We start from the raw sequence: 12,437 nt of genomic DNA, 5'->3' as shown, positions 1-12,437 counted from the left end.
AGGATGACTTGTTCTCCACTCCACTCCATGAATAATCTGGTAGCTCTTGCCTCACCAATGTAAAAGTTTCTATCATACTGTGTTGTTGCAACAGCACAAGTCCCAAAGAAGGTAAAATGGAAGGTAAAATTATTTCACTTCACAAAAGCCAATTTTAAGCCAATCAGTATCTCTGGAGTTGTAGATAAGGTATTGGAGAAGTTGGCAACAGGTAGGATACAAAAGTGGGTTGATAACAGCAATATTCTCTGTGTTTGTAAGCAGCATGGGCTTGTTAAAGAGAGATCATGTTTTACCAACTTGCTTATGTACTATAACAAGATGATAAATGGATTTGACAAGGGAGATGCATATACAGTGATATACTTAGATTTTGCAAAGGCTTTTGATAGATTGCCACACCATAAGTTGGTAACTAAACTGAAGTAAAAGGGATTGGATGAGTGAGTTGGATAGGCAACTGGCTCTCAGATAGGTATCAGCAAGTTGTATATGTGGGTGAAATATCCCTAAAGTTTGGGATAGGATTAACTGGTGATATACAACTCTTTGCAGATGATGCAAAATTGAGGAGAGTGGTGAGGAATCAAGCAGATGTTGTGGCCTTACAGGAGGACTTGAATAGATTTTAAGTGGAAATGGAACTGCAGTTCACTATTGCAAAGTGTAAGGTACACAAAGTGAAAGTACACAAACACGGCATTAAATGAAATATTTTGTAATTTCTTTGTTGTTTATATTGTTTTATTTTACTTTCTTTGGGACTTGTGCTGTTGCAAGAGTCTTGCAACAACACAGCATGATAGAAACTTTTACATTGGTGAAGCAAAAGCTACCAGATTATTCATAGATGAATTTTATTAACATTTAAATACAACATAGAATATGTTAATAAAAGTCATGTTTATTATTATTATTATTATACAGTATCTCCATGGAGTGCAAAGAATTTGTGGGAGACCCAAAACTATTATATACACAAAACCTATCATTTTTGCTCCTTAAACTATTCACTGTAAGGGAACACCCAACTAATTCTATCAATCCATTCCATTGTCCAAACAAACAATCTAGTCTGCATGCCCTTATTAACATCCTCTTGCACAACTTCCACAGATGACACTTGTTCTCTGACTATTTGTCATATATTAAAAAATTTCTTTTTTATCAATTTTATAAAACCCCTTTAATATCTTACAAGTTTCTATCATGTTCATGCTTTTCCACCAATCAACCAAACTTTGTAAACACAGGCTTTTAACCTATCCTCATAAGGAGTATTCACAGACCTGTCACCAGCTTAAGCTTAGTTACTCATCTCTGAATCCTCTTTACCACTTCCTGATCTACAAGGAAACCCAGATAATCAAATCTGCGCACAGTAGTCAAGATGGAGCTGAATCATAGCCTTATAAAGAGAGATAATAGCTTTGCATCATTACTTGTTAGCATGTTTTTCAATATCAAAGTAATCCTTGGAGCTATTTTACCAACTTTTGCAATATGCCCTCTGAACTTCAACTCTCTGTCCAACTTTATCCCTAAGTTTCTAGCCTCATCAATTTATCAATTTCCTGTAATCCAGTACTATCACTATGATATGCCATATCTGACCTTTTGTATAGCACATCAGTGCTCATTTTAATTGGTCAAATGCAATTAATTGTAGGATAACTTTGAATACTTTAATATATCAATTATTTTTAACCAAATCTGTGCAGAGTGAGGGACAATGTATTTGGAAAATAAAGGAGAATGCTATATTTGGTTGGTTTATTTGAATTACTCAAAGGTGTAAAATTTGGAACATGAGGGAGAGGCTTACCTCCTTCAACTACAGTACTGTTTCCCATTGTAAATATGGGCAAAATAGTTATAAATTTATTGAAAATTATATATCATCATGTTGGAGGCTTAATGGATTTTTTACAACACTCAGAAAGGATTAAAACAGAATTTAATACTTCCTATATTTCATCCCAGTCACTAGGACATCTACAGGGATTACAAAAACAACTAATGTAACATGAACATAAATATCATACAATACTAAGCCCAACCACGTGAGTGACACTAAAGTCCTATCTAGGTGGAGAGCCCTCTAAGGGCGGTTGTAGGTGGCCTGGAACATAAGGTGGGACCTCTGGTGATGAGTGTTTCCCAAATCTTCGAAAGCTTAATGCAACCGTATTGATTAAGATTTGGTTGATTTCTGAGAGCTGCTGCTGCTTCTAAGAATAGTCTCTCTTTCTTGAATTTGCTGTGGTGGAGCATGGTGGTTTTCTTCCATGATACTCTGTGGGTGGTGTCCAATACATGGTCAGCCAAGCCTGAATGATCATAGTTGTGTTTACAGATGTAAGACTTGTGTTCCTCCAGGCAGATGGATGCTGATCTGCCTGTCTGTCCAAAGTACGCCAGCTTACAGGAACAGGGTACTTTGTAAACTCCAGGCAGAGAGAGAGAGAGAGGAGGGAGCTGATCTTTCGTAGAACGGATAAGGATAGCAAGTTTGCGGTGGGGCTTATATGCTGGGTGTAGGTTGTACTTTTTTAGAATCTTGGCTATTTTTTCGGATGTGCCATGGATGTAGGGTATGGTGATGGCATTTTTAAAATCTTGTTGACGAGAAGGACGGGGGAATGGGGGAGGAACTGATTATTTTTTTGATACTGTGATCACTGTAGCCATTGAAGAGGAAAGTGCTGTGTATGTGGTTAAGTAATGAGGGCTGTTCCACTGGAACAACGATTGTGGGCTCTCTTGGTAAGAATTTTAATAATGCCATATTGTTGAGAGGGGTGGTGGTGGTGGTGGTGGGAGAGTTTGTGAATGTATCTGCCTGTGTGTGTGGGTTTTCTGTATACAGTGAAGGCAAGTGTATCATTAGGCAGGCGTGTAACTAAGGTGTCTAGGAAGGGTAAACAATTGTCTTTTCCTTTTCCATAGTAAACTGGATTCTTGGATGTAGGCTATTGAGATGACTGAGGAAGGAGTCTAACGTATCTGGGAAAGGAAATTATATATCAAAACTTGTCTATATTATATATAAAACTTGCCTACTGCATCAGTTCACACTTCACGCATACAAAACAGATGAAACTCAGAAAACAAAAACAGCAACTCATGGCAAATGACAATGTTCAATTGGATTGGTTGACACAATAAACAAAAATAGCCTCTAGGTGCTATTTATTCAGGGCTTACCCTGCCTCACCTTCTGAGTGGTTTAAAACTACTAGTACACTAAGAATTTGACCCGCTGTGCGATCTGTACATCTTTTCAAAGTCTCAAAGGTGTATGTATTGTTTATGCATTGAAAAGGGTCCGCTTCATGAAGCATTAGTATATTGTGTTATTTTTAGGAATCACACGAAGTCTGGAAACAATTAGGAATAGGAATGAATGCAAAAATATAATATCGGTAATGGTGCTATTTGGTGGATGAGCACCACACACCCAGAATATTTGCCCCTGCTTTCTACACACTGAAAAAATTCTTTTAGGTTTACTTTGTCCTGCATACTTAATTTTCTCTCATAATCTGATTTAGCCTTTCTTACTACACTAGTCACTCTTCTTGCTTGCACTTTGTACTGCTCATGAGTATGCTGATCACCTTTTTCTTTACTCCCGTGCTAGAAATAATTACTTTAATTTCCTGATGTTTTGACCTTCATATTAAGGTCATTATCTGGAGTATACACACACACATATGGATGAGCACCACACACCTAGCACACCCAGAATATATCAGCTTGAAAGAAAGATTGTCGAATCTAGAGAAATTTCTCTAGATTCTTCACATATCAACAACAGCCTAAGTTTCAATCTCTCTGACGCACACGTTGCCTCTGTTCAGTATTGGCACATTCATGACAGCGCGTAGTTTACGTTTATTGGAACTCAAGCTCGCATTTTGTTTTCAAACACACTACTGTCTTTTGTACTTGTTCTGTTAATGCAATTTTAAGTTGCTGTAATTTTTTATATATTTCTTTAATTGTGATACCTGAAGATGTTGATCAATTCAACGAAACTAGTAAACTAGTAGTATCTTTTCAAATATACCATGTCATCTCTTTATCTCTCGGTATCAGTTATTAAAACATTTTAATAATATTTCCCACTGAGTAAAATGAATTATAATAATAATAATAATAATATATATATATATATATATATATACACACACACACAGAGAAAAGATATATTACATTTAAAACAGTATGCCAAAGATACAATGATTTGATCAACCATTATTCTATAAGTCTGACCTCTAGTGGAGAAAAAAAAAACCCTACATCAAAGCTATATTCTATTTATAACAATACCAGAAAACAAATTTATATAGATAGTTTTATTATAGCAAAGTGGTATTCTAATTTAACATGAGAATTGTTATACAGCAATCCCTCGATTAGTGCACCTAATGCGTTCTTTAAAAACAGGCGCATTAATCGAAGAAAATGCACTAATCGAATATAATAACCTATGGGAAAAAAGTATAATTCGTTCCTCAAATTTCTCTTTTGAACCTTAATTTTTTTATAAAAGAATTAAGGTATGTCTCAGGGCCTAGTTAAAGGATGAAGCTGAAAGACAATAAAACATATTCAGAATATAAATTTTATTATTCTACTTCTTAACAAAATGTCTGCTAATGTAGTTTGATGGACATTTTGTTTCTTTTTTTCATACAACCAACGGTATGGTCCTATTGTCTCTTCTACTCTTCTGCAAATTTTACTGCTTCTCTCTTCATCAGGGTCAGCCTCTAAGCATTGCTGCTTAAAAACTTCGATTGTATCAAAAATATTTTCAAATTATGGATATTATTTCAGGGAAAACTCCCATGTTAAATATTTTCAAATTGTTTCTCTTTTGGCTGACTATCAGTGGTTAAATTTTCTTCATATTCTTCTGACTGTGCATCTAAATTTAGCAAGTCAGAATCACTCAATTCTTCAGAATGAGATTTAATTAACTCTTGGACGTTTCATTGAAGGGGAGAAAGAAATTAAGGACGTACGAATTGGTTGCCAACATTTGAAATCACGTGCTTTATAGATAAAATTTCCCAACTGTATACAAGCAAAATAGTTTCCACTTTAAAAACGACAATGATCAAATTAGGGGGATAAAAATCTCTTATTATTTTACAGCCAGTATGCAAAACTCTAAGATCGAAAACTACGATCTAAGAGTTTCATGCCGATGAACTATCGGCGAATCCAAGTGCAAGTGACCTCCTGGTAGGTCACTTGCACTTGGAGGTCACTTGCACTTGGATAATTCGTTCTGGAGCTTGCTCCACCTTTGCTTCACTTGCACAAGGCAACTCGAAGCAAAGGTGGAGCAAGCTCCCTCACTATCCTTAATATTTTCTCATAATGTAAAAACACACAGCTCCTAGGAGATGCAATACTGCTTTACATTATGAGGAGAGGTCACTACCCAGACCGGTTTCAACCTTTTTTTGAGGTCTCATCAGTGAGTAGCTAGACCTGGATGATATCAAAGTTTAAGTGAAAAGAACTTGCATACCTTCACTGTACAAATGCCAGAAAGGTGTGTCCATATATTATATTATATTATATTATAACTAAGATGAAAAGCCAAATGGCTATTTTTTTTTTTTTCCTGGCAAAGTTAATTGAATTAAGGGGATTTTTGAGGTCTCATCAGTGAGTAGTTAGACCTGGATGATATAAAAGTTTAAGTGAAAAGAACTTACATACCTTCATTATACTAATGCCAGAAAGGTGTGCCCATGATTTATATTATATTATAACTAAGATGAAAAGCCAAATGGCTATTTTTTTTCTCACGAAGTTAATTAAATTAAGGGGATAAAAATCCCTTATTATTTTACAGCCAGTAGGCGAAACTCTAAGATCAAAAACTACGATTTAAGAGTTTCATGCCGATGAACTATCGGCGAATCCAAGTGCAAGTAACCACCTAGTAGTACCACACCAAGGCAACTCGAATCAAAGGTGGAGCAAGCTCCCTCACTATCCTTGATATTTTCTCATAATGTAAAAACACACAGCTCCTAGGAGATGTAATACTGCTTTATATTATGAGAGGTCACCACCCAGACTGGTTTCAACCTTTTTTTGAGATCTCATCAGTGAGTAGCTAGACCTGGATGATATCAAAGTTTAAGTGAAAAGAACTTACATACCTTCACTAAACTAATGCCAGAAAGGTGGAGCAAAGGTGGAGCTTGCTCCGCCTTTGCTTCGAGTTGCCTTGATGTGGTACTACCAGGTGGTCACTTGCGCTTGGATTCGCCGATAGTTCGTTGGCATGATACTCTTAGATTGTAGTTTTTGATCTTAGAGTTTCGCACTAAATAATATAATACTGGCTGTAAATAATAAGGGATTTTTATCCCCTTAATTAACTTCGCCAGGAAAAAAAAAAAATAGCCGTTTGGCTTTTCATCTTAACTATAATGATCATAAAAGAGAAGTTAATTTTCCGACGTGTAATAATAAAAAACTCATCCCAGAAGACGGATTGATTATCCTATTATCGGAATGGATTCTCCTTTTTGTGACATGCGCAGAAGTGTCGAAGGGTCTCGAATCTGTGGGTACTATAGCAGATGACATAAATTTTGGCGGTAAAAATTTGGAACATAGTATACATGGTGTACATGGAAGCAGTGTAGTATGCCATTAAAAATAACTTTGTAAAATGTTTTAAATCGGTAACTAAATTATTTCATTCTGGTGAGTGATTTTTTAAAAGTTAGCCATAAAAATGTATAGATAGAAAAATTTTTAAATCTGTAACAAATTTTTTTCAAGATGTATATAGGCACACTAATCGAATTTTAGAGGTGCACTAATCGAATTTTGGGCATCGAAAAAAAATGACGCACTAATCGGTGGCACATTAATTGAGGGATTATTGTATTAGAGTTAAGATCCTGGATTACTTACAGTCCTATTTATAATTAATTCTTGGACGAAAAAGTTATGTGGGTAGAACATGTGCCTTCCATATTCTTAAATTTTAGACCATCATTATGATGGTCTAAAATCCCAAATTGAGTATTCAGGGCATGACCAGAAAGGCTTGATTTACCGTAGTTATTAAATTTAATGTGCCATTTATGTTCCTTTTTTCTGAGTGGAATTGTGCATTCTGTTTCACCTATATAGGGCAAATTACAGGTGCAACAAATATAGTATACTCCAGGGTGAGACAGCAGAAAAAGTGGATCCTTGGATGGGTTGAATAAGTTCTTTAATTTTGCAGGGGGGTTTAAGGTGGCTTTAAGGTTGTATTTCTGTAGTATTCTGTTTATTACGATAAAACTGTAACCATTCCATACTACTTTAATGTATGGAATGGTTACAGTTTTATCGTAATCTAGTTTATTTTTAAGTGAGGTCTTGTGAAGAATTTTGTTGATGGTGTTTTGGCTGTAGCCATTTTTCACGAAGGCTTTTAAATCACCTTTAAGTGCTTGTTCACTGGAGCAGATCTGGAAAGCCCTGTTTTTTAGTATGTTAATGACGCCTAATTTTTGTGTTCGGTGGTGATAGGAATTTGCATAATGTCATTACCAATGCACTTGAATCAGAAACTTCTGAAAACACACTCAGCATTGCATAATCATTTCTGTACAGATCTCCTTTTATCCCAGGGGTGGCCAGACAAATGCTTGATTGCACATCCCCCATAATATCTCTAATCTCCCTAGTTTTGCACTTCTAAAATCTCACTAAACAACACTTTCTCCAAACTCATTTAAATGTAGACCATCAAGCATATACAGCAATCCCTCGATTAATGAGCCTAATGTGTTCATTAAAACAGACGCATTGATCGAAAATGCACCAATCGAATATAGTAACCTATGGGAAAATGTATAATTCGTTCCTCAGATTTCTTTTTTGACCCTTAAGTTTTTTTATAAAAGAATTAGGGTATGTCTCAGGGCCTAGTTAAAGGAAAACCATGAAGCTGAAAGACAATAAAACATATTCAGAATATAAATTTTTTATTCTTCTTCTTAACAGAGAATTGAGCTAACATAGTTTGGCGGGTATTCTGTTTTCTTTTTTTCATACAACTGATAGTATGGCCCTATTGCCTCTTCTGCAATTTTACTGGTTCTCTCTTCACCAGGTCTCTAAGCATTGCTGCTTAAAAACCTCAATTGTACGAAAACTATTGTCAAATCATTTCTGTGAAACCTCCTTGGGCTTGTCAGTGATTAAATTTTCTTCATATTCTTCAGGATCTTCCCGCTGTGGATCTAAATTTAGCAGGTCAGATTCACTCAACTTCTCAGAATGAGATTTAATTAACTTAGATTCATTTGAAAATCCTCTAAAATCATTTGCACAATGTGGAAGAATGTGCTTCTTAACAGCTCGCATATTGCTAGTAGTAATTTCATTCGACTTTGCAACTTTATAACCAGGCTGAGATTTCTCTGATTTGGCTAGAAAAGTCTTGGAAGGCATTCACTTCCAAAAAACGTCCGGTTTCATCGACATTAAATATTTGTTGATCACAATAGTCCCCTTCTTACACAATTTTCTTCAAAATTTCTGGATATCTCCTTATCTGCACTTGTAGCTTCGCCTGTGATTAGAACATTATGTAGGCTATTTCTCTTTTTGAAACACTCAAATCACCCAGCACTAGAGTGGAATTCTTTTTCTTTTCCATCACTGATAGCTCTTTCCCAAATTTTGATTTAATAAGGCCAGTGTTTAGCGGAATCCGTTTTTGGTTACAATCTTCGATCCATGTAAAAAGAAGTCTCTCTAATTCAATCATTATAATACTTTGATTTCGAGTGCATGCATGATGAACTTGAAGCAGCCTTACCTTTCTCTTGTATTCAGCAGTTGATTCACCCATTTTTGTGTTCTTGTCCATCTATGCTCTGGACTCTCCTTGTTCATTTTTCTTTATTATTTTAAGTTTTTCTTCCAATCAGATTACTTTTCTGAATCATTTTCACACTTCTATTTTGTTGCTTACTAATTCTTTTACTCAAGATTACAAGATTACAAAAATAATTTAAAATAAAAGAGTAAGGAAAACAATTGTACGAGATATGATCAGCAAAATGCTATGTAATTAGCAGACGACATAAATTTAAATGGTAAATTTGGAACATAGTATACATGGAAATAGTGTAGTATGCCATTAAAAAATAACTTTGTAAAATGTTTCAAATCAGTAACTAATTTATTTCATCCTGGTGAGTGATTTATTAAAATAGTTAGTCATAAAAAATGTATAGATTGAAATTTTTTTAAATCTGTAACATTTATTTTTAAGATGTATATAATACATCTTAAAAATGGACTAATCGAATTTTAGAGGTGCACTAAGCGAATTTGGGTATCGAAAAAAATGACGCACTAATCGAGGGACATATTAATAGAGGGATTACTGTATAAGTCTTTTCATCCATCAAATTCAATGGAGTAATTTTAATGGATCTATAAACTGCACACCATTCTGCCTGCACAATTTTCTCTGCATACCCATTAGCAATCATGGCCCTTCTTTTCAACTCTATTCTATCATACTGAGGCAGTAGACTTCTAATCTTTACTTCATTACTCTTCATTTTTGTTCTTTCAACAATTCTTTCATATTTTCTATCTTTGCATATTTCTCCCCTTTCAAATCATTTGTTCCCACCATTTCAATCATCACTTGTAATTCTCTCTTCTGCAAACTAACAGGTTCACTAACATCTTTGATCTATATGATACACCGTACACAACCTTTTCTACCCAAAGTGCATAATCTTATATATTGCAACATTAAATTGACAATTGCACAATTTTTGAAAATTCTTTGCCCACAATCTAATTTATTTAAATCATCTTGCAAGATATTCTTATTATTATTATCACCCCAAGACCTCATGGAGTCAAAGACTCATCTGGGAAGTCCTTTTATCACACACACACACAGCTCATCATACCATGCTTTAAACACATTCAAACTCTTTGCAGACACCACATTCTCAGGCAAGGCATTCCAATCATTCACAACTCTGCATGAAAAAACCTGCCTCTCACTCCCCTACTCACACCCTCTTTATACAATTTCCAGGGATGACCTCTGGTTCTCCCCTGATCTCCCACTATTCTCTGTAGAACTTCTCCAGCATTGATCCTATAACAACCCCTTACTAACTTGTAGGTCTCTATCATATCTCCCCTCTTCCTCCTGTCCACCAGACTCTGCATACATCTTCTCAATCTTTCCTCATACTCGACATTCCAGAGGTCAGAAGCTACCTTAGTCAGTCTCCTTTGGATCCTTTCCAACATCTCTTCATCCTTCTGAAAACCCGATGACCAAATCTAGGCACAATAGTCCATGTGTGGCCTAATCAAAGCCTTATACAAAGGAACAAGAATCTTCCTACTTCTACACGTCAGTGTCCTCCGCATCATTCCCAGAAGCCTTTGTGTTGTCTACACAATTTTGGCGATGTGTCCCCTAAATTTTAGATCCTTATCCACTATCACCCCCAGATCTCTTATTTCCTCTACCTCCAACAATATATTCTCACCAAGCATAAATTCTGCATCCCATCTTTGTTTTCCAAATTTTAAAACCTTACATTTTGCAACATTGAACTCACATCCCCATTTCCGTGCCCAATCACTCAATCTGCTCAAGTCTTCCTGTAAGGCCACAACATCTTCACTACACTTCATGGTTCATCCCAACTTTGCATCATCTAAAAACAACTGAATATCTCCATCCAAATCTTCACCTATATCAAATATACAAATTAAACAGCAATGGACCTAAAACAGACCCCTGAGGCACTCCACTAGTGACTTTCCTTTTCCTGGATATCGCTCCCCCATACACAACTTGTTGATATCTATCAGATAGCCAGTCTCCAATCCAATGCACCAATCTAATATCCAACCCCCATCTACTCTAGTTTGACTGTCAACCTATCATGAGGTACTCTATCAAAAGTCTTTGTGAAATCCAAATATATTACTGTGTATCCTTTTCATCTGTTCAAGGAAGCAGTCACTTTATTGTAATAAATAAGCAGATTACTAAAACATGACCTCCCTTTAGCAAATCCATGCTGTCCATCAAAGATAATACCATTGTTATCAACCCAACTCTGGATCCTAGTATTCACAAGCTTCTCCAACAACTTAACAACAACACCTGACACACAGATAGGCCTATAGTTTGATGCAGTTTGATCACCTCCTTTATGAAGTGGCACAATCTTGCCCTCCTTCCACTCCTTAGGAACTTGACCGAGTGCAAGACTCATATTAAAAAAATATGTCAAGGCAGGTATCAACTCCCTGGCACATTCTTTCAGAATACATGGTGATATATTATCAAGTCCCACAGCCTTATTAACATCTAGTTTACTCAACTTCCCATACACCTCTTGCTCACCTACAGTCTGTCTCTCCTCTCCATCATCAACTGCTCTCAATCCCTCCAAGAAGTCACATTCACAAGATTGAAAGATCTTTATGAACTGCTCATTAAGTATCTCCACCACACATTCTGCATCAGCTGTCTCTATACCATTTTCTCCAATCAATGTCATCCTTCCATAATTATTCTTTCTTTTGCTGGCTACATATCGAAAGAACTCCTTAGGATTCTTTTTGGCTTCATTAGCCAACTGCTGTTCATACCTCTCTTTAGCTACCCTCACCAATGAAGTCACCCTCCTTGCTTGGTCTTTGTAGACCTCATGGAATTGGTTATTTTCACTTCTCTTATGCTGCCTCCATAATGCCCTTTTTCTCTGTATTGCATGCTTAATCTCTTTATTCATCCATCTCACACCCACCTTATTTAACCTTCTCACCCTTGGAATTTTAGACATTGCATCTACTAAACAGTTTTTGAAAATTCTCCAAGCTGCATTGATCTCTTTTCCAGCTAACTCCTCATTCCATGCTACACCCGCAAGCTGTCTTCTGAGCTCTTCATAATCACCCTCCTTGTAGTTCCACATATACCCTTTTCTCACAGAGGTCCTCACACTGCTGGCAACCACCCAGGTAATCACCTCATGGTCACTCTCGCCAATTGGTGGATGATTTGACACCTCATTTATAATTACATCCGCTGATGAGATGACCAAATCCAAGACCCTTAATCCTCGTGTGCCCTCTGTTACATACTACCTGAGGTAGTCATCCCTCAAAAACTCAAGAAACTCATTTTCTCTACTTCCAGTTGCTATCTCTTCATTCCAGTCTATATTGCCATAATTAAAATCACCCTTTTCTTATTTACTTGGCTAATTTGATTGTACATTTCATTATCACCACCATCCACATTACCTGGTCTATAACAACATCCCACCAAGTATTTGATTCCATTCACCTCTATCTCACACCATACTGCCTCAAAACCACTGGCACTATTT

The 12,437-nt window shown here is 36.2% G+C and overlaps 1 protein-coding gene across 1 annotated transcript in view; it reads right to left on the bottom strand.

Annotated features, from left to right (window-relative positions):
- LOC150092703 (uncharacterized) overlaps positions 1 to 12,437 on the bottom strand; it is a 173,471-nt gene that overhangs the window by 63,516 nt on the left and 97,518 nt on the right. The gene's annotated exons all lie outside the window — the stretch shown is intronic.

The sequence above is a fragment of the Typopeltis vanoorti genome, chromosome 25, assembly GCF_054136105.1.
Source record: "Typopeltis vanoorti isolate ZY-2024b chromosome 25, IOZ_Tvanoo_1.0, whole genome shotgun sequence".
Classification (NCBI taxonomy): domain Eukaryota; kingdom Metazoa; phylum Arthropoda; class Arachnida; order Uropygi; family Thelyphonidae; genus Typopeltis; species Typopeltis vanoorti.
The sequence above is the reverse complement of the archived record's forward strand: the minus strand, read 5'-3'. Positions and strand labels throughout refer to the sequence as shown.